The sequence below is a fragment of the Microcaecilia unicolor genome, chromosome 11, assembly GCF_901765095.1.
Source record: "Microcaecilia unicolor chromosome 11, aMicUni1.1, whole genome shotgun sequence".
Lineage (NCBI taxonomy): Eukaryota > Metazoa > Chordata > Amphibia > Gymnophiona > Siphonopidae > Microcaecilia > Microcaecilia unicolor.
Genome location: NC_044041.1, coordinates 86,042,041 through 86,063,948, shown reverse-complemented (window position 1 = coordinate 86,063,948; position 21,908 = coordinate 86,042,041). Strand labels below are relative to the sequence as shown.

General features: G+C 44.9%; 1 protein-coding gene across 2 annotated transcripts in view; it reads right to left on the bottom strand.

Moving 5' to 3' along the window:
- Nucleotides 1-21,908, bottom strand: part of KDM4B (lysine demethylase 4B) — a 378,825-nt gene that overhangs the window by 343,872 nt on the left and 13,045 nt on the right. The gene's annotated exons all lie outside the window — the stretch shown is intronic.

The following is a 21,908-nucleotide window of genomic DNA, read 5'->3' as shown; positions in this document are numbered from 1 at the left end:
GTCCCATTGTGATATTCCTAATGATAATTTGATTATCTCACATAACTTGTACAATGTAACCCATAACCAATTTGTAACAACTGTATTCTCATTATTCATATCTTATTGTAAGCCACACTGAGCCCGCAAAGAGGTGGGAAAATGTGGGATACAAATGCAAACAATAAATAAAATAAATAAATGTACAAAGATCTGTGACTGGACCATGTGCAACAAATACAACACATTTTAAATTGGATTAAACTTTCACAAACTGAATTCAACTGTGCTGACACTAAGGAAAAGGAGTCCTTAATGGCGCACCAGCTTCTTCTACTATGTGGTGCTAGTCTCACAATATGAACCATGAAATCACAGTGTCCTCCTAGAGAAGTTTAACGTTTATACTGCTTACCGTATTTTTCGGACTATAAGACGCACTTTTTCCCCCTAAATTTGAGAGAAAAATGGGGGATGCGTCTTATAGTCCGAAGGTAGAGATCTGGCTGGCTGGCCGCCCGCCCTCCCTCCGAGTTCGGGATCGCCCTCCCCCCCAGCCCTGTCACTTCTCCCCTTACTCACGCGATCTTCCCTGGTGGTCTAGTAACGTCGGGGCAGGAAAGAGCCCCCTCTTTCCTGCCCAGCGCACTGCTCTCCATCCTCCTGTATGCATTGCTGCCTGACGGTCTTGGCGAGATTCAAAATGGCCGCCGAGAATTGAAGTCTCGGCGGCCATTTTGAATCTCGCCGAGACCGTCAGGCTGCATAAAGGAGGATGGAGAGCAGCGCGTTGGGCAGGAAAGAGGGGGCTCTTTCCTGCCCCGACGTCACTAGACCACCAGGGAAGATCGCGTGAGTAAGGGGAGAGGTGGTGACAGGGCCGGGGAGGAGGTAACCCTGAGGGCGATCCCGAACTTGAAGGGAGGGATTCGGACAAGACGCACCGGAGCACCTAGGTTTTAGAGGAGGGAAAAAGCAAATTTTTTTTTCCCTATTTCCCTCCTCTAAAACCTAGGTGCGTCTTATGGTCTGGTGCGTCTTATAGTCCGAAAAATACTGTACATCCATACATTATTGGATTTGATTAAATCCATCCAACGTTTTATACACTTTTATATGTTTGGAAAGTGGCTTGACTTATCTCCGCCTCCATTTTACTTTTGAATGTGTAATGCATTTATTGTATTTTATCATTTGCTGTTATGATATATATATAAATATATATATATATATATATATATATATATATATATATACACATAACTTGAGATGATGTTATCACTATTTTTATGTTTTTATTTGTAGTTTTACCTCTGACGCAGCCTGAGAGCGAAACGTGGCCACGTCGGGTACTGCTTTTATCTTGGTTTGAATAAATTATTTCTTTGTTTTTATATATGTGTATCGGTCTACTTTTTATAACAGACTTCCATTTTTTTGGCCCAACAATTTCTGTGTGTCCCGTTAGCCCTCCAGCTCAGTCAGAAGTAGAACTGGATCATGATGCCATGTGTCACCATTCACAACTACCTGATGATTTCTCCCACATTACTCTAACCACATGAATGTCTTGTGAAATGGCACCAAATCTCACCACAGAGCTGAAGTGATTGCTGTAGGGCAGTGGTTCCCAAACCGGTCCTGGAGGCACCCCAGCCGGTCAGGTTTTTAAGATATCCACAATGAATATTCATGAGAGATTTGCATGCAGTGGAGGTAGTGCATGCAAATCTCTCTCCTGAATATCGATTCTGAATATCCTGAAAATCTGACTGGCTGGGAAGCCTCCAGGACCAGGTTTGGGAAATAGTGCTGTAGGGCAAAGGTTAAGTAAGCCTGGTCTATGACTAGGGCTTCAATTCTTAGGTGTTCATGGCTTGTATGGATAGGTGTTTATTTTTCCAGCTAATTAGAGGCTTCTTGAGAGTATTAGTGTTTTGGGGGTGGAGCTGCGTTTGCCAGATACCTTTTAGTTAACTTGAATACATTTATTTTTGCTATGTGAGAGATTGTCAGTACGGAAAAGGCACCAAAAATAGAGCACAGAACCCAAGACAGGCAAGGGGAAAGATGAAAAAAATACTAGTGGGGGAAGTGACCTTTCCATGTGTGCTTTCCCCTGTAAGCTCCTATTTTTGCACTGGGATGGGGGGGGGGGGGGAAGATATCAGCGCTTATCAGTTAAAACCTAGAATCAGTAGCCAGTGGGACCTTCCTCAATCACAGAAATTATGTTTTACTTGATCATTTTCTTTCCTTTAGTTAAAGCAGATGAATCCAGAGAGTTGTGGGTTATGCCCGTTTACCAGCAGGTGGAGAAAGAGAGCACTAGAATGAACTCTCTCTTACAAGACAATATGCTCCTTGATCAGCTAGTATTTCTCTTAAGAAAGCAGAAGGAACAATGAAACAAACATTTCTCTTTCCTCACAGAGCTGAGACATCTTTCCAAAACCAATGGTCAGGGCCAGTGCTAGACATGATGGGGCCCAGGATAGACGCTAGGAAAGGGCCCCAAAGCTTGCTTGCAGATTGTCCCTCTTTCAGCTTCAGGTAGGTTTGGGGCCCCCCAGTGACACGGGGGCCCAGGGCCCTGTTTGCTCACCCCCAACACCGGCTCCATCAGTGGAACTAAAAACTGTCAATGCAACAAAACTAAAACAGTGAAATAGATTTGATATGAGCACAGTAGCTTCATGAAAGGGTGGGACTCTGGATTCGTCTGCTGTGACTAAAGGAAAAAAACTTATCAGGTAAGACATAATTTCTCCTCCCTTGTCATCAGCAGCAGACAAATCCAGAGACTTATGGGACCTAAAAAAGCAGCACTTAAGTAGAGTGGGAAACAGCACTTAAGTAGAGTGGGAGCCAGACACGGCCGCAGAAACTGATGCCCCGATGAGTCGAAACGTCCAAGTGATAAAGTCTGGAAAAGATAAGCAAAGAGAGCAATGCAGCTGCCCTACAGATTTCTTCTAGGGAATAAACTTGAGACTCTACCCAAGAAGTGGACTGAGCTCAAGAAGAATTTACCTGCAAGAACATAAGCGAAAGCAATAGCCTCCTGAATCCAGTGAGCTATAGGCCTCTTCAAAAAGGCCTACCCCAACGACCCCACGTAACCCTCTTCACCTACCAACACAGCATGACTATGATCGAACAGGACATCACGCAATCTTCATCCATTCCAACCCTCCACTTATACCTCATATGATCACTATACAACTTTGTATTTGTTATCCACCGACTGGGCAAACACCTTTGACGGTACTATGTAAGCCACATTGAGCCTGCAATTAGGTGGGAAAATGTGGGGTACAAATGCAACAAACGAATAAATAAAGAAATAGTGACTTTAGAAGCAACATTCCAATGACTGGGACCCCCCTCCCCCCCAACAGAATGAAAAGATGATACGACACCGGAAATCATTTGTGGCCTGAGTACTGTAGGAGCACCCGGTGAACATCCAAATATAATAGGAAACTCCTTGGGATAATCCTCCTCCCCAAACAACAGCTGATTCAAGTGAAGAGACCACCTTGGGAAGGAACTATGGAATTGTATGTAGAGTCACCCCGGCCTCTGAAAAATGAAGGAAAGGATCCCAGCAGGACAAGGCCTGAAGTTCTGAAATGCAACATTCAGAAGAAATTGCAAACTTCAGTATGAGGTCTTTCAGCATCATTCTCCACAGAGGCTCAAAGGGAGACTTTTGCATGGCATGAAGAACCAGGTTAAGACTCCATTTAGGACAGGGATGGTGAAGGGGTGGAGAAAAGCAATTGGCTTCCTGCAAAAAACAAACCACACCTGAATGAGCAGCTAGCAAGAAATTCTGGAGCTGCCCTCAAAAACTTGCCACGTTAAGATTGCCCCTTCGCCAGCCCCTCCTGCAAGAAAGTCAAAATGTGAGGCAAAGAAGCTTGAAGAGGCAAGATTGCCCTCCGAACACATCAAGTCTCAAATAGCCTCCAAACTCTAGTGTATGTGGCTGAGATCAAATGCTTTTTGTGCTTGCAACCGTCTTCGAATAGCCCTTCTTCCTCAATTTCAACCTCTCAAGAGCCAAGCCATAAGACCAAAGCAAAATGGATCTTCCAACTGGATCAGCCTCTGCTTAAGAAGGTCTGGAGAGGGAGGGAAGTGCAGCGGCTTGTCCACCAGCAGGGTCAGACTGGCGCAATAAAGACTACCTTACCTGGATGAAACATGATCCTGTGTAGCACAAAGATGAGGATGAGACTCCTCCACCAACTGGGCACTGCGAGTGCCACCCTGCCTGCTGGTATAAACCACCAGTGACATTGTTCGATAATACTCACACCAGCTTGCATGCCACATGGATCCAAAAGGTTATTAGAGCTCTGCGAACTCTCTGAGTTCCAGCCAATTTATTGGCCACAACATTTCCATCTTGGACCAGAGTCCTTAGCATTGTGCTGAAGACAGTGAACCCCCCAGCCTATAAGACTGGCATCCGTGACCACTACTACCACTGAGGGGACATAAGCAGCATCCCTCTGATCAGATTGTTCAACTGTAGCTGCCAAAACATGCTGCCCCTGGCTAGAGGAGATTAAGCTCCTAATCCTAGGACAACAGCAACCAGCGGGACAACAGAGACTGCTGCAGAGGACACGTGAACTCTTGCCCACTGCACCATTTCGAGAGTCGCCGCCATAGGTCCCAGAACTTTAATATAATCCCAATGTTTGAGGTTTCGGATTCTGGATTAAGAGACAAATTTGATATTGAATCTTGTCCTTTCTGAGCTCCGGAAAGAAAACCTTCCCCTGAGTTATTGGACCCCCAGATACTCCAGGACCTGAGTGGGGACTAAGTGACTCTTGGAAAGATTGAGAACCCATTCCAGAGACTGTAGCAAAGAATCATCCTGGATAGGAGCCAACGGCTCTCCTGAGTGGAGGTAGTCCTGATTAGCCAGTCATTCAGGTAAGGATGTACTCTGATCCCCTCCTTCCGAAGGAACACAGCAACTACCACAATGACCTTGGAGAAGGTTCTTGGTGCCGTTGATAAGCCGAAGAGCAAAGCTCTGAACTGATAGTGCTGGCCAAGAATCACAAAGCACAGAAAACACTGATGAAGCGGCCAAATGGGAATAGGCAAGTATGCCTCCTTGAGGTCTAAAGAGGTGAGAAACCCGCCTGGTTGAACCGCCACTATCAGAGGGCAAAGTCTCCATTTGGAAATGCCAAGGCCATCTGCTTAGTGGAAGCCCTAATAAGATCATTACTCCTGTCAGAATTCTGCGCCAAAAAATTAAAATTCTGCACAAAAAAAGTCAAAATTCTGTGCACAAAGTTTGCAAATTCTGTGTACAAAAACTTTGCAGTCCTCTCCCTCCCACAGTATCCCTTTTACAGCCACCCACAGAATGCCCCCATAGAGATTACCGCTTGAAGTCTCAGCGGTCATTTTGAGAAAGCACAGCACCAGCAAGAGAGCGGCAGCAGCGGGGCAGGAAAGAGTGGGGTTCTTTCCTGCCCCCTGAAGAGGCCACTAGACCACCAAGGAATGCACAGGTAGGATGGGCGGCAGGGGGCAGAGAATCGGGCAAGTAGGCGGGGAGATCAGCTGAGCTGCAGGGTGTCCATCTTACAAAACTCCCACCTCCAGTCAGGTAGCCTCTGTGTTACCTTGGAGGAGGGAGGTCTCCCAGAAGGTGAAGTAGGAAGTACTCCTGTAGCCAGGACCTACCCACCAGAAGATGTACTATCCTCTCACGCCGAGGATATAATCTTCAATGGCTGACCGGGAGGAAAAGGTTAGAACAGCTGTCATACTTGGCGATTCAATCATTAGATAGCTGGGTGGCTGGTGGACGGGAGGATCGCCTGGTGACTTGCCTACCTGGTGTGAAGGTGGCGGACCTCACGCGGCACCTAGACAGGATTTTAGATAGTGCTGGGGAGGAGCCGACTGTCTTGGTACATGTGGGTACCAATGACATATAGGACAATGTGGGAGAGAGGTTCTGGAAGCCAAATTTAGGCTTTTAGGAAGAAAGCTCAAATCCAGATCCTCTAGGGTGGCATTTTCTGAAATACTACCCGTTCCACGTGCAGGCCCCAAGAGGCAGGCAGAGCTCCGGAGTCTCAATGCGTGGATGAGACGATGGTGCAGGGAGGAGGGTTTTAGATTTGTTAGGAACTGGGCAACATTCTGGGGAAGAGGGAACCTATTTCGAAACGATGGGCTCCATCTTAACCAGGGTGGGACCAGGCTGCTGGCGTCAGCATTCAAAAAAGAGATAGAGCAGCTTTTAAATTAGATATGGGGGAAAGGCCAACAGTCGCACAACAGCGCATGGTTCGGGATAAGGTATCTTGCAAGGATACCTCACAAACAGGGAAGATAGGGTTTCTGGATAGTGAGGTTACACAAGAGACCGTGGTAACATGGAAGGAGGGAGGGGATAAAGGTTAAGGGGGAGGGGGGAATAAACTGGATGAAGTCAGAGCATATGAGGCATATTTTCAAAGCACTTAGCCTTCCAAAGTTCCATAGGTTTCTATGGAACTTTGGAAGGCTAAGTGCTTTGAAAATATGTCTCTATATGTTGATGTTTTTGGTCCTGTATAGGAGACTAAGTCTCTCTGAGTTTGTTACCTTGTTCTATTAATAAAAAGTTTTGCAAAAAAAAAAAAAAAAAAAGAGAGACCGTGGTAGGCCAGGTGCCCTTAAATACAACTAAAGATCAGACAAAAGATGGCAAATCAACAGTGTCAAGTACTAAGCATCATGCAAATAGGAACAACAAACATACTCTGAAATGTCTATATGCAAATGCTAGGAGTCTAAGAAATATGATGGGAGAGTTGGAATATATTGCACTAAATAAAAAATTTGACATAATAGGCATTACTGAGACCTGGTGGAAGGAGGATAATCAGTGGGACACTGTCATACCGGGGTACAAAGTATATCGTAGTGATAGGCTGAACCGGACTGGTGAAGGGGTAGCACTGTATATTAATGAGAGCCTTGACTCAGATAGATTACAAATTCAGCAGGACACAAATCACACCTTTGAATCATTGTGGGTTGAAATTCCATGTATAAAAGGGAAAAGGACGGTGATAGGAGTGTACTACCGTCCGCCTCGCCAGGATGAGCAGGTAGACGCAGAAATGATAAAAGAAATCAGAGACGCAAACAAAATGGGCAATGCGATAATAATGGGTGACTTCAATTACCCAACTATAAACTGGGTAAATGTAACATCGGGACACGCTAGAGAGGTACAATTCCTTGATGAAATCAAGGACAGCTTTATGGAGCAGCTGGTGCAGGAGCCGACGAGAGAAGGAAAAATTCTAGAGTTGGTCCTTAGTGGAGCGCATGATCTAGTGAGGGACGTTATGGTACTGAGGCCGCTTGATAACAGTGATCATATGATGATCAGTTTTGAAATCAACCTTGAAGTAACTATACATAGGAAGTCAAATACGTTAGAGTTTAACTTTAAAAAAAGGAGACTATGATAGAATGAGAAGAACGTTAAAAAAAAAAGAAAAAAAAAAAAAAACTTAGAGGGGCAACTGAGAGGGTAAAAACTATACAACAGGCGTGAATGCTGTTCAAAAGTACCATCCTAGAGGCCCAGGTCAAACATATTCCGCGAATTACAAAAGAAAGACGGAAGTCCAAAAGACAGCCGGCGTGGTTGAAAAGTGAGGTGAAGGAAGTTATTAGGGCTAAAAGAAATGCCTTCAGAAAATGGAAGAAGGAATCGTCTGAAAATAACAAGAAGCAACATAAGGAGTGTCAAAGCAAATGCAAGGCATAGATAAAGAAAGCCAAGAGGGATTCTGAAAAAAAGATAGCATTAGAGGCAAAAAAACATAGTAAAATTTTTTTTTCGGTATATTAAAAGCAGGAAGCCAGCAACAGAATCGGTTGGGCCGCTGGAACACCAAGGGGTAAAAGGGGCGATCAAGGATGACAAAGACGTAGCAGAGAGATTGAATGAATTCTTTGCTTCGGTCTTCACCAAGGAAGATTTGGGTGGGATACCGGTGTGAGAAATGGTATTTCAAGCGGATGAGTCAGAGAAATTTACTGAATTCACAGTAAACCTGGAGGACGTAATGGGGCAGTTCAGCAAACTGAAGAGTAGCAAATCTCCTGGACCGGATAGTATACATCCTAGAGTACTGATAGATCTGAAAAATGAGCTTGCGGAGCTACTGCAAGTGATATGCAACTTATCCTTAAAATCGAGCCTGGTACCGGAAGATTGGAGGGTGGCCAATGTAACGCCGATTTTTTTAAAAGGCTCCAGGGGAGATCCGGGAAATTATAGACCGGTGAGTCTGATGTCAGTGCCGGGGAAAATGGTAGAGGCTATTATTAAAAACAAAATTACAGAGCACATCCGAGGACATGGATTACTGAGACCAAGTCAGCACGGCTTTAGTGTGGGGAAATCTTGCCTGACCAATTTACTTCAATTCTTTGAAGGAGTAAACAAACATGTGGACAAAGGGGAGCCGACTGATATTGTGTATCTGGATTTTCAAAAGGCGTTTGATAATGTACCTCATGAAAGGCTACAGAGGAAATTGGAGGGTCATGGGATAGGAAGAAATGTCCTATTGTGGATTAAAAACTGGTTGAAGGATAGGAAACAGAGAGTGGGGTTAAATGGGCAGTATTCACAATGGAGACGGGTAGTTAATGGGGTTCCTCAGGGGTCAGTGCTAGGACCGCTGCTTTTTAATATATTTATAAATGATTTAGAGATGGGAGTAACCAGCGGGTAATTAAATTTGCTGATGACACAAAGTTATTCAAAGTCGTTAACTCGCAAGAGGATTGTGAAAAATTACAGAAGGACCTTACGAGACTGGATGGCTAAATGGCAAATGACGTTTAATGTGAACAAGTGCAAGGTGATGCATGTAGGAAAAAAGAACCTGAATTATAGCTACGTCATGCAAGGTTCCACATTAGGAGTTACGGACCAAGAAAAGGATCTGGGGGTTGATAATACACTGAAACCTCCTGCTCAGTGTGCTGCTGCGGCTAGGAAAGTGAATAGAATGTTGGGTATTATTAGGAAAGGTATGGAGAACAGGTGTGAGGATGTTATAATGCCGTTGTATCGCTCCATGGTGCGACCGCACCTTGAGTACTGTGTTCAATTCTGGTCGCCGCATCTCAAGAAAGATATAGTAGAACTGGAAAAGGTGCAGCGAAGGGCGACTAAAATGATAGCGGGGATGGGAAGACTTCCCTATGAAGAAAGACTAAGGAGGCTAGGGCTTTTCAGCTTGGAGAGGAGACGGCTGAGGGGAGACATGATAGAGGTATATAAAATAATGAGTGGAGTGGAACAGGTGGATGTGAAGCGTCTGTTCACGCTTTCCAAAAATACTAGGACTAGGGGGCATGCAATGAAACTACAGTGTAGTAAATTTAAAACAAATAGGAGAAAATTTTTCTTCACCCAACGCATAATTAAACTCTGGAATTCGTTGCCTGAGAACGTAGTGAAGGCGGTTAGCTTGGCAGAGTTTAAAAGGGGGTTGGACGGTTTCCTAAAGGACAAGTCCATAGACCGCTACTAAATGGACTTGGGAAAAATCCACAATTTCGAGAATAACATGTATAAAATGTTTGTACGTTGGGTAGCTTGCCAGGTGCCCTTGACCTGGATTGGCCGCTGTCGTGGGACAGGATGCTTGGCTCGATGGACCTTTGGTCTTTTCCCAGTATGGCATTACTTATGTACTTATCCTTTCGTGGATTCTGTGCGGAAATGTTGAATTCCATACAACTGAAGAATTATTCTGGCAGTAGATCATATAGGGCATCAACCAAATACGCCAGACCAGTTTCAATGGTGGAAAATCAGCAGCCACTGGAGAATCAGTCAGACCAGGTGTCAGCCACCTGTCACAACCATCTGAGACAGGATCTGGCTAACTGCAGACCGCTGCCTGCAGCGAAAGGGCAGAAACCTCAAATGAGAGCTTCAGCTTACAATCCTACACATCCTTCACGGTAATGCCTCCTTCCACCAGGGGGGCTGTCATCTTAGTCACTACGTCTACCAAAGAATTATTTTGGGCAACTTGAGACTCTCCAGCTCCTCCAGAGCAATGGGATAAAGATAAGACATGGCCCTCACCACCTTTAAAACTAGCATCTGGAGTGAACACTGTACAGAAATGAGTTTTTCCATGGTCTCACGCACTGGGAAGGAATTAGGTGGCCTCTTAGTGCTAGCAATCTTGGGATTAGATGCTGCAGGGGTTGAAACCTCCAGGGAGGGAATATTAAGAACCTTCAGAGCTTTGATTATAAAAGAAGGAAGCTCTTTCTTGTGAAAAACATGGATGTCTTTGGGATCATCCGAGGAAAGGGGGAGAAGGAGGAGTAGGCTCTTGAGCACACCAGTAGGCGACGTAGATAGGAACAATCTCTTTATTTAAATATACACTCGACTCAACACAGCCATGTTTCGGCGCTACAGACGCCTTCTTCAGGAGTCAATCAAAGAAGGATGACATCTTGTGATATATAGATATACGAATATTAAGCTCAAAGAGAATAAAAGCAAGGCTTCTGCTACAATTGTAATCCTGTATGGCAAAGTGCTGTTGGTTCTCTAGGAAAAGTCTTGTCCGAATATTGGAATTTACTAACAAGACCCGACGTGGCCACGTTTCGCCCTCAGGCTGCGTCAGGGGTAAAACTAAAAATCAGGGGTGATCAACATACCCCTTCAAAAAAAGCTGTGCTTGTTAACAGACACTGCTCTGGATCAAAGTGCAAAGTGCATCCACCATGTCAGCCAAACTTTCCCCTTCAAGAGGTTCTGGAAGAGGCAAGGGCATGGATATAGCTGTGGAGGAGTGGCCTAGTGGTTAGGGTGGTGGACTTTGGTCCTGGGGAACTGAGGAACTGAGTTCGATTCCCGGCACAAGCAGCTCCTTGTGACTCTGGGCAAGTCACTTAACCCTCCATTGCCCCATGTAAGCCGCATTGAGCCTGCCTTGAGTGGGATAGCGCGGAGTACAAATGTAACAAAAAATAAAAATAAATAACCCCCATCGTATGGCTTGGGGAGTACCCCCCCTCAGAAATTAGCTCTACACCTTCTCTTTTTTGAGACAGAGTCTTTCTGGTCGTCGTCCCCCCCCCCCACACAAAAAACAGGCTGGAAGCAAAAGGGCTGATGAGCCCTCTTCAGTAGATATGCCTGATGGAGGAGCAAAATAAATTTGGGGGAAAAAGGCTCCTGCACAACAGGATTCCCACCCTCCCAAACCAGTCAACTCAGCTGCAACCGAAGGCCCCAATGGAAAACCTGGAAACATTCCTGCATTCTGAGCCAATTCGTGTCTGCTCTCCTCCACCGGAATTAGTGAGGGAAGACTGAAGTGAGCGTGGCAAAACACCTCCTGTGTGGGAACTCGATGGCCCCGCTGAACTGAACTCGAGATGGCTGAATCAGCGCCCAATCACACAGACCAGACACTGCCCCAATGCTTTCACGCTCCACAGCAAGAGCAGTGTTTTACCACTTCTGCCATCATCAGGAGCACTGACAAGGAAAACCACAACTGTAAATGCAGGTGCACAGAGTATGGAAGAAAACTTGTCCCTTCAAATCCAGCCACAGCAGCAGCAAAACTGTAGTCTTAGTTCAGGTTTTTTTTACTGGTAATTTTTATTGATTTTGAAGATTATTAATATTTAAAAAAACACGTAACAATTGAAACTGCTGAAACAGGTAAATGACAGCAAGGATGCATGCATGTATGAAACACACAGTCAGCTTAATGTTATTGTAGAAGATATGTAATCTACTATAATAAAACTCACCCTCAACATTCAGAAGACAACGTTCTGAAGTCACTCAGTCACTCCCTGAAGGGTTCATGGATTCATGGTGGTGAAGCCACAACACTGACCATGTCTCTCTGCTCCGCCCTCGCATGACGGACCAATCAGAAAAAACACCCTCAACATTCTGAAACACAAAGGACCATCACAACACCGTTCCCAGGCAACACTAGGCAACGTAAGACGGACCAATCAGAGGAAACTACGTGACAATAAGGGAGGAGCATTCCCCAGCAGAATGGCTCATTATCTGTGCAGCACGGAGAGCACAGAACCACCGCTGGAACGAGAGAAGAATATTCCTGCTGTGCGTATGTGCAAAAATAGACCGGCACAGCACATCCTACAACCCCCAAGCAAAAAACAAAACAAACAAAAAAAGACACACATCAACAACCTGCACACACACCGCACCCTCACACACACAAAATAACTCTGTGACACATACACACACACACACAAAAAAAGCCACATGCTAGCGCCCGTTTCATTGGTTTCGGAAACGGGCCTTTTTTACTAGTCATCTAATACTTTCCATCTACACATTTTGGCAGGAATATTTGGGATATGGAAGATCACAGACGGCTCGTATCCAATTCCACCACATGCAGATGATAATGATGGAAATATTCTTCCAGTTGGATATAATTAGCTTTAAAGCCACCGTAATCAAGTAGTCACAGTGATTTTTTGTCTTTTGTAAAGTGAAAAGGAATAGAAACAGATTTCCTTAAAATGTATGACATGTAAATTGGCTTTAAAATTACAAATATCCTGGATTTTCATCCAAATGTCTTCCCAAACAATTTTCAAATTGGGACATTCAAATATGAGATGGAGAAGTATTCGCTGGTTTGTTTGTTTTTTTTTAAATCTGTGAAGAAGGAGAAGGGGGGGTATGTAGGGACCTGGCACCACAAGGTGTACCCCAACCCAGGCCAAACACCTTCAGGCTCAACCGAACCGGGCAACCCAGAACAGGAGCTAAGCAGCAGACAAGACCAGTAGCTTGAGGGGAACCGCTTGCAGGAGATAGAGAATACTAGCTGACCAAAGAGCATACCATCATATAAAAGAGTTCAGTCTAGTGCTCTCTATGACCATCTGCTGGCAGATGAGCATAACCTGCAAGTCTCTGAATTTGTTTGCTGCTGATGACAAAAATGCAAATTAACTCTATCCAAGCCCATTGTTAGCCAAAATTTTCAAACGACTCTCAAAGCGTCTCCAAAAGAAGTTCATCTACAAGGAGAAATTAGATCTTACCTGCTAATTTGCTTTCCTTTAGTCCCTCCGGACCGGACCAGGATTGGACTGATGGGTTGTGCTCGCCTACCAGCAGGTGGAGACTGAGAAAAAACTCTGACTCTAGAGAGCCAATAGGAGCCCTGGCCATGTGACCTTAGCCTCAGTATTTGAATAACAAAGCAGGAAAGAAAGGAAGACCTTCTGTGCCGTATGGAATCCTAGCAGCCACAAAGCACTCGGCAATGCCAAGTATCAGAGCTCACCAGCAACTCTCACCAGAGAAGTGGTATGGCCCGATATGTATTACAGCTCACCAGCAACTCTCACCAGAGAAGTGGTATGGCCCGATATGTATTACAGCTCACCAGCAACTCTCACCAGAGAAGTGGTATGGCCCGATATGTATTACAGCTCACCAGCAACTCTCACCAGAGAAGTGGTATGGCTCACTTGTATTATAGCTCACCAGCAACTCTCACCAGAGAAGTGGTATGGCTCACTTGTACTATAGCTCACCAGCAACTCTCACCAGAGAAGCGATATGGCTCACATGTAATATAGCTCACCAGCAACTCTCACCAGAGAAGTGGTATGGCTCACGTATAATATAGCTCACCCGCAACTCTCACCAGAGAAGTGGTATGGCTCACTTGTCTTATAGCTCACCAGCAACTCTCACCAGAGAAGTGGTATGGCCCACTTAAGATTTTATATATATTCCATCAACTGAGCTTACCAGCAACTCTCACCAGAAAAGTGGTAAATCATATTTAAGGTTTTATAGATATTCCAGCAACTGAGCTCAGCCACAACTCTCACCAGAGAAGTGGTATGGCGTATTTAAGGTTTTATAGATAGATTCCAGCAATTGAGCTCACCAGCAACCACCAGAGAAGTGATATAGACCACGTAAAGTTCTGTATATATATAGTATTGTTCCACGAATCATAAAGGAATGAATACACTTACTACTGAATACACTTCCTACTTAATAAAAGAAGCTAAAGAGTAGAGAGAACATGGGAGGGGCCTGGTCCGGTCCGGAGGGACTAAAGGAAAGCAAATTAGCAGGTAAGATCTAATTTCTCCTTCCTTAGCGTCCCTCCGGACCGGACCAGGATTGGACTGATGGGAAGTACCAAAGCAGTAATCTGAAGGGAGGGACCCTATGAAAACTGCAGAGAAATGTTCATGCTGCATAGGCCACCTGGCGACAACTAACATGTAGTGTGTCCCAATGAGCAAAATAAAATGAAACTAGGACTAAGTTGCCAACTTACCAATGTGCACCGAGAGCACCAAAAATCGCCGTAGTAAGAATAGAGCCCGCTTCTGAAGTTGTGGAATATGTTGTAATATGCTGTGGAACTGCCTTCTCAGCGAGAAGAGAAATAGACATTCTCATTTCCTTGATCCTTCGCGATATAGCGGGTTAGAAACAATGCAAAACTTTTACGCCTACTGGCTAGAAGGACAAAACCAATAAGAAAAAAACCGATTGGGAAAGGTGAAAACTTTAAACTACAGCAGACCGAAAAGAAGTTACCAACCGTAGAAGTATTCCACACATAGATCTACTTGCTGCAATGGTTACTAGGAAACACTGCTTGAAGAGGAAAACTTTATAGAAAAAGTTATGGCTACTAGAAAACAGAACTTTAAGAGTCTGTTCACCTAGTTCACCTAGCTGGTGGACAAAGCGGGGGGTACAGGTGCAGGACTCCTTTAAGAAACCGCTTTGACAGTGGTTGCTGCATAAGCGTGCGGTTGTCAACAGTATCATGCATCACTGATAGAGCTGCCAAATGAACTCTAATGGATGAGTAAGACAGACAAGATTTCGCAAGATGCAGAAGACATTCCAAAACATGCAAAATGGATACTGTTTGTGGAATGAAGTGGCGAGAGGAGCACCACAGAGTGAACTGTCGCCACTTTGATTCATAGGACTTTAATGTAGATTTCTGTCTGGAAGCAATTAAAACTTGAAGTACTTCCTGCGAAAATATCAAAGATGTTGCGGACCCAGTAACCACGCCATAAGTTTGAGTGACTGGGGGTCCGGATGTAGAAGGGTGCCTTGGTTCTGCGTAAACACCTAGTGAGATGACGGAAGAAACGCATAAAGAAGGTTGAAAAACTCCTGCTGGACGTTGGCATCTGTCCCTGTCTCCGTCAAGACTGTTGCTGAACGGAAGAAGCAAGAAATGTTCGTGAGCCTGAAGGCAAAAAGAGATAGCCCTGAAGTGTCGCAGTGAGGAAGTAAGGCTGAAAAAATGAGAGTCCATTCACCTAAATGCAGGGTGACAACTAAGAAAAAATGAGTACAAACTCAAGAGTATACTCTTAACTCATCCTTGGCGGATGACATAACCCATTGCCATGGCAAGGACCAACATAGCTCTCTCCGCCTTGTTTGTCAGTAGGGAAAACAAAATTCACCCGAAGGTAAAACGAATTGCTGAGGTCCCCCAGAAAAAAAATATATACAAACAAGCTTCTGCCAAAAAGTGTACTGCACGAAGCATCCCAATGACAGAACTAAGGTTCTTGAGATTACTAGATGACACTTAAATAGCACGATTGATGACCCTGAGATTCGCAATAGGATGAAGGAAAATTCCTTCTTGGGCATTAGAAAGTAAAATTGCATTCTGCAGAATAGAGCGAGGAAATGGCCGAAGGCCCAAGGTCACCAAGAAAAATATAAACTGGGATGTTTGCAGAGGAGACAAAAGACTGTGCGCCAACCTGACTAAACAAAGAGAAAATCAGAGATATCTGATGAGAGATCAAATGAGAGATCAAATGAGAGGCCTGGCTACAATCACCACCCAACCTAGAGACTGTAAGAAATGCAACACCCGGTGCGTGACCTGAGAACTCTGCTGATAAGACTTTCTCCAATTAGGCAGTCGTCTAGGTAAGAATGAAATGACCCTAAGAGCGCAATGAACATCCTCTTAGATCTATAGAAGAACGGTAGAGAGAGTACTGCTGAAAATGACCGGTTAATGCATAAGCAAATAACTAGCCATTCTCTGGATCCTGAGGAGAAGAGGAAGGGTGACCAAGGACACCAGTTAAATAGGGCTACAAACTCCAACCCTATCTCTATGGCGTTCCATAGTTGGGTAAGTTCTGAATATAGAAAGTTCTGAATATAGGAGTCCACCAGCTATGGTAGTACGCTCCGGACAGAAAAAAATTGTCCCAGTATGAACGTCTGATTCACCGGCCTGTAATTTCTTGGATCTCCCTAATCCACATACCACTAATCCACGTACCACGGTCATGCATCCTCCCTCACTGAGATGTAGATTGTAAGCTCCTTTGAGCAGGGAACGTCCTTCTTTGTTAATTTGTACAGCGCTGCGTAACCCTAGTAGCGCTCTAGAAATGTTAAGTAGTAGTAGTAGTAGTACCAGACTCACACCCAATAGATATGAATGTTGAGCTTGTTTCAGGTTAAAACACCGAACCTAGGCCCAGGGTCCCCAGTGTTCCTAGTGGTGAACAGCCATGGCAAATATTGTATGCGTTAGTTTGCAGAATTACTGCAAAGCCTTGCTTTTGGAGCAGAGATTTCTGTTCGATACTCTCGTGAGAGGTTTTTTTTTTTTTTTTTTTCCTTTAATGCTGTTCTGGCTGTAGAAAGGTGGACATTTGAGCTTCCCCAGAATGGCAAAACTTATGTACCTATGCCCATTAGATATGAATGCTGGACTTGATGGACTTGAGGCCTTACCCAGCATAACCATACTTACAGTGGTGGAAATAAGTATTTGATCCCTTGCTGATTTTGTAAGTTTGCCCACTGACAAAGACATGAGCAGCCCATAATTGAAGGGTAGGTTATTGGTAACAGTGAGAGATAGCACATCACAAATTAAATCCGGAAAATCACATTGTGGAAAGTATATGAATTTATTTGCATTCTGCAGAGGGAAATAAGTATTTGATCCCCCACCAACCAGTAAGAGATCTGGCCCCTACAGACCAGGTAGATGCTCCAAATCAACTCGTTACCTGCATGACAGACAGCTGTCGGCAATGGTCACCTGTATGAAAGACACCTGTCCACAGACTCAGTGAATCAGTCAGACTCTAACCTCTACAAAATGGCCAAGAGCAAGGAGCTGTCTAAGGATGTCAGGGACAAGATCATACACCTGCACAAGGCTGGAATGGGCTACAAAACCATCAGTAAGACGCTGGGCGAGAAGGAGACAACTGTTGGTGCCATAGTAAGAAAATGGAAGAAGTACAAAATGACTGTCAATCGACAAAGATCTGGGGCTCCACGCAAAATCTCACCTCGTGGGGTATCCTTGATCATGAGGAAGGTTAGAAATCAGCCTACAACTACAAGGGGGGAACTTGTCAATGATCTCAAGGCAGCTGGGACCACTGTCACCACGAAAACCATTGGTAACACATTACGACATAACGGATTGCAATCCTGCAGTGCCCGCAAGGTCCCCCCTGCTCCGGAAGGCACATGTGATGGCCCGTCTGAAGTTTGCCAGTGAACACCTGGATGATGCCGAGAGTGATTGGGAGAAGGTGCTGTGGTCAGATGAGACAAAAATTGAGCTCTTTGGCATGAACTCAACTCGCCGTGTTTGGAGGAAGAGAAATGCTGCCTATGACCCAAAGAACACCGTCCCCACTGTCAAGCATGGAGGTGGAAATGTTATGTTTTGGGGGTGTTTCTCTGCTAAGGGCACAGGACTACTTCACCGCATCAATGGGAGAATGGATGGGGCCATGTACCGTACAATTCTGAGTGACAACCTCCTTCCCTCCGCCAGGGCCTTAAAAATGGGTCGTGGCTGGGTCTTCCAGCACGACAATGACCCAAAACATACAGCCAAGGCAACAAAGGAGTGGCTCAGGAAGAAGCACATTAGGGTCATGGAGTGGCCTAGCCAGTCACCAGACCTTAATCCCATTGAAAACTTATGGAGGGAGCTGAAGCTGCGAGTTGCCAAGCGACAGCCCAGAACTCTTAATGATTTAGAGATGATCTGCAAAGAGGAGTGGACCAAAATTCCTCCTGACATGTGTGCAAACCTCATCATCAACTACAGAAGACGTCTGACCGCTGTGCTTGCCAACAAGGGTTTTGCCACCAAGTATTAGGTCTTGTTTGCCAGAGGGATCAAATACTTATTTCCCTCTGCAGAATGCAAATAAATTCATATACTTTCCACAATGTGATTTTCCGGATTTAATTTGTGATGTGCTATCTCTCACTGTTACCAATAACCTACCCTTCAATCATGGGCTGCTCATGTCTTTGTCAGTGGGCAAACTTACAAAATCAGCAAGGGATCAAATACTTATTTCCACCACTGTATGTACCTATGGCATAAATACACAGGAAGTGAGTGAATCCCCTTCCAATTGAAAGAACACTCTGGAGTGAAGGCGCATAGAATGAAAATGAAAAAGGACAAACTTGGAAATTACCTGTAACAAAAAAAGTGAAGTTGTGCCACAGCCACTTGGTGAAGGCAGTGTAGACAAGACTGTATCTGAATTCAAGAAAGCTTGATATAACATCAGGTCTCTAAGGAAGAGGAAGAGATAGCAGATGGTATGTATAGGCATACTGGACCAAACCAGGATGTTTATAATCTGCCAATGCTGAACTGATAGAGTAGAGACAAACACGAGTAGATGGTTTGAGGACCGTCCACTATCTTTAAGTGAAAGGATGACTTTATTCTCTAAGTGACCATATGTCCTGTAAAAACCAGAAGAAAGCTAAAATGAAATATGAGAGGCTTCAAGGCAGTTGGAAAAGAAGGGAAGACATGAATAAAGCATGCCTGCTAAGGCAGCTGAGTGATTGGGAGCTTGGTAGACAGGACTGTCCCTCAGAGAATATGAAAGAGCTGATATATCCCCATGGCATCTGAACAATATACTGTATGCCTCTAGAGAAGGCTTCTTAAAGTCGGAAAAAGAAAACACTGTATAACACTACAGCCATTGAGAGTGATTGTCTGTTAAGTTCTTAAAACACTATATAACATCATAGGCATGGAGTAAAATGCTTGAAAGGAACTAAGATATTATGGTCAGAATTGCAAAGTATCAATCAATTGACTCTTAGACAATGTAGTCCTATTCACCAGGGAATGAGAAAGACAGAAATTTACTCTATGCCTATAGAGAAAGTTTCTAAAGTTCTTAAAACACTGTATAATACTACAGCTATTGAGGAAAATGCTTGAAATGAATTATGATAAGATGTAGATTTTCCACCAGGCAATGAAAAATGACTGAGCACCAGAAAAAACTAATGTTAACAGCCCCGTGATACATAGAAATTTAAAAGAAGAAAAGCTTGTTATATATCCATATATGAAATGAGCCCCCTTTCAACCAAATATTGCCTGCTGATGTGAAGAGCATTTTAGAATACGCCGTTCAGCACATACAAAAGTGTACACATCTTGGAGCCGAACTGCTCTATGAACTGCAGCCTTACCTTCAGCAGAGAGATCCCTGACTGATAAGATGGAGGGAGAAACAAAATGGCCACCGTTCGCGCCACTGGCCCCGTGGCGATCGTCGACAGCGCGCCCGACACCTCCGAACAAGCGGAGCCCAGTGGAACGGCGAAGAAACAACAGCCGGCGAAAAAGGCCCCGAAAAAACCGGAGGCAGCACCGGACCCGAAGAAACCTTGAAGGGAGAGCAAAATTTACACGTTCCGGCTGCGTGAACTGCGCGACGCTGACCGACAGCAGCTGTTTGAACTTTTAAGCCATATCGGAAAAAACAGGTGGCCGCGCTTACGCGGTTCGCACCTTTTTTTTTTTTTTTCATTTGTTTAAACTGCCGCCGCCAAAACGCAAGAAAATGGAGGAAATTAAATCTGACAAGAAAAATCGCTGTTTAAAGTCACAGACACTGAATTATTTTCTTCTTTTTTTTTTTTTTATAACCCCTCAATCATAATAAAACACTGGAGCTGCCTGCTCGTTAGAAGTCTGTTAAAAGTGGCTGCCTCTCCCAAAGACGGTACACCTTTCCAGAGAAAGGGACGGCCCTTCCCTGCTAAGCCAGGGAGATGGGGAGGAAGGGGGGTGGACTCGAGACACCCGAGTTTAACACCCCCGAGGCTGTCAAAGAAAGAAGAGAAAGGAAACCCTGTCAAGCCTCTAAATAAGATTCCAGGCACAGAAGAATTATCACAAATATCTGTAATATCTAAAGAGAAAAGGAGAGAGACTAATGGGCTCACTTCCTACCTGCTGGGAGACTGAGAAAATACTGAGGCTAAGGTCACATGGCCAGGGCTCCTATTGGCTCTCTAGAGTCAGAGTTTTTTCTCAGTCTCCACCTGCTGGTAGGCGAGCACAACCCATCAGTCCAATCCTGGTCCGGTCCGGAGGGACGCTAAGGAAACCACAGTTAGCTGTCCATTTAACATAGTAGATGACGGCAGAAAAAGACCTCCACGGTCCATTAAGTCTGCCCAAGAAGATAAATTCATATGTGCTACTTTTTTATTTGTACTGTCCTCTTCAGTGCACAGACCGTATAAGTCTGGCCAGCCCTATCCCCGCCTCCCAACCACCAACCCCGCTTCCCAACCACCAGCTCTGGCACAGACCGTATAAGTCTGCCCAGCACTATCCCTGCCACCCACCACCGGCTCTGGCACAGACCTTATAAGTCTGCCCAGCACTATCCCCGCCTCCCAACTACCAGCCCCGGCACAGACCGTATAAGTCTGCCCAGCACTAGTCCCGCCTCGCAACCACCAACCCCAGCACAGACAGTATATGTCTGCCCACACTAGCCCCGCCTCCCAACCACCAGCTCTGCCACCCATTCTAGGCTAAGCTCCTGAGGATCCTTTTCTTCTGCACAGGATTCCTTTATGTTTATCCCACGCATGTTTGAATTCCGTTACCGTTTTCATCTCCACCACCTCCCGCGGGAGGGCATTCCAAGCATCCACCACCCTCTCCGTGAAAAAATACTTCCTGATATTCTTCTTGAGTCTGCCCCACTTCAATCTCATTTCATGCCCTCTCGTTCTACCGCCTTCCCATCTCTGGAAAAGGTTTGTTTGCGGATTAATACCTTTCAAATATTTGAACGTCTGTATCATATCACCCCTGTTCCTCCTTTCCTCCAGGGTATACATGTTCAGGTCCGCAAGTCTCTCCTCATACGTCTTGTAACGCAAATCCCATACCATCCTCGTAGCTTTTCTTTGCACCGCTTCAATTCTTTTTACATCCTTAGCAAGATACGGCCTCCAAAACTGAACACAATACTCCAGGTGGGGCCTCACCAACGACTTGTACAGGGGCATCAACACCTCTTTTCTTCTGCTGGTCACACCTCTCTCTATACAGCCTAGTAACCTTCTAGCTACGGCCACCGCCTTGTCACACTGTTTCATCGCCTTCAGATCCTCAGATACTATCACCCCAAGATCCCTCTCCCCATCCGTACCTAGCAGACTCTCACCGCCTAACACATACGCCTCTCTTAGATTTCTACTCCCTAAGTGCATCACTTTGCATTTCTTCGCATTGAATTTTAATTGCCAAACCTTAGACCATTCTTCTAGCTTTTTCAGATCCTTTTTCATGTTTTCCACTCCCTCCGGGGTGTCCACTGTGTTACAAATCTTAGTATCATCCGCAAATAGGCAAACTTTACCTTCTAACCCTTCAGCAATGTCACTCACAAATATATTGAACAGAATCGGCCCCAGCACTGATCCCTGAGGCACTCCACTACTCACCTTTCCCTCCTCCGAG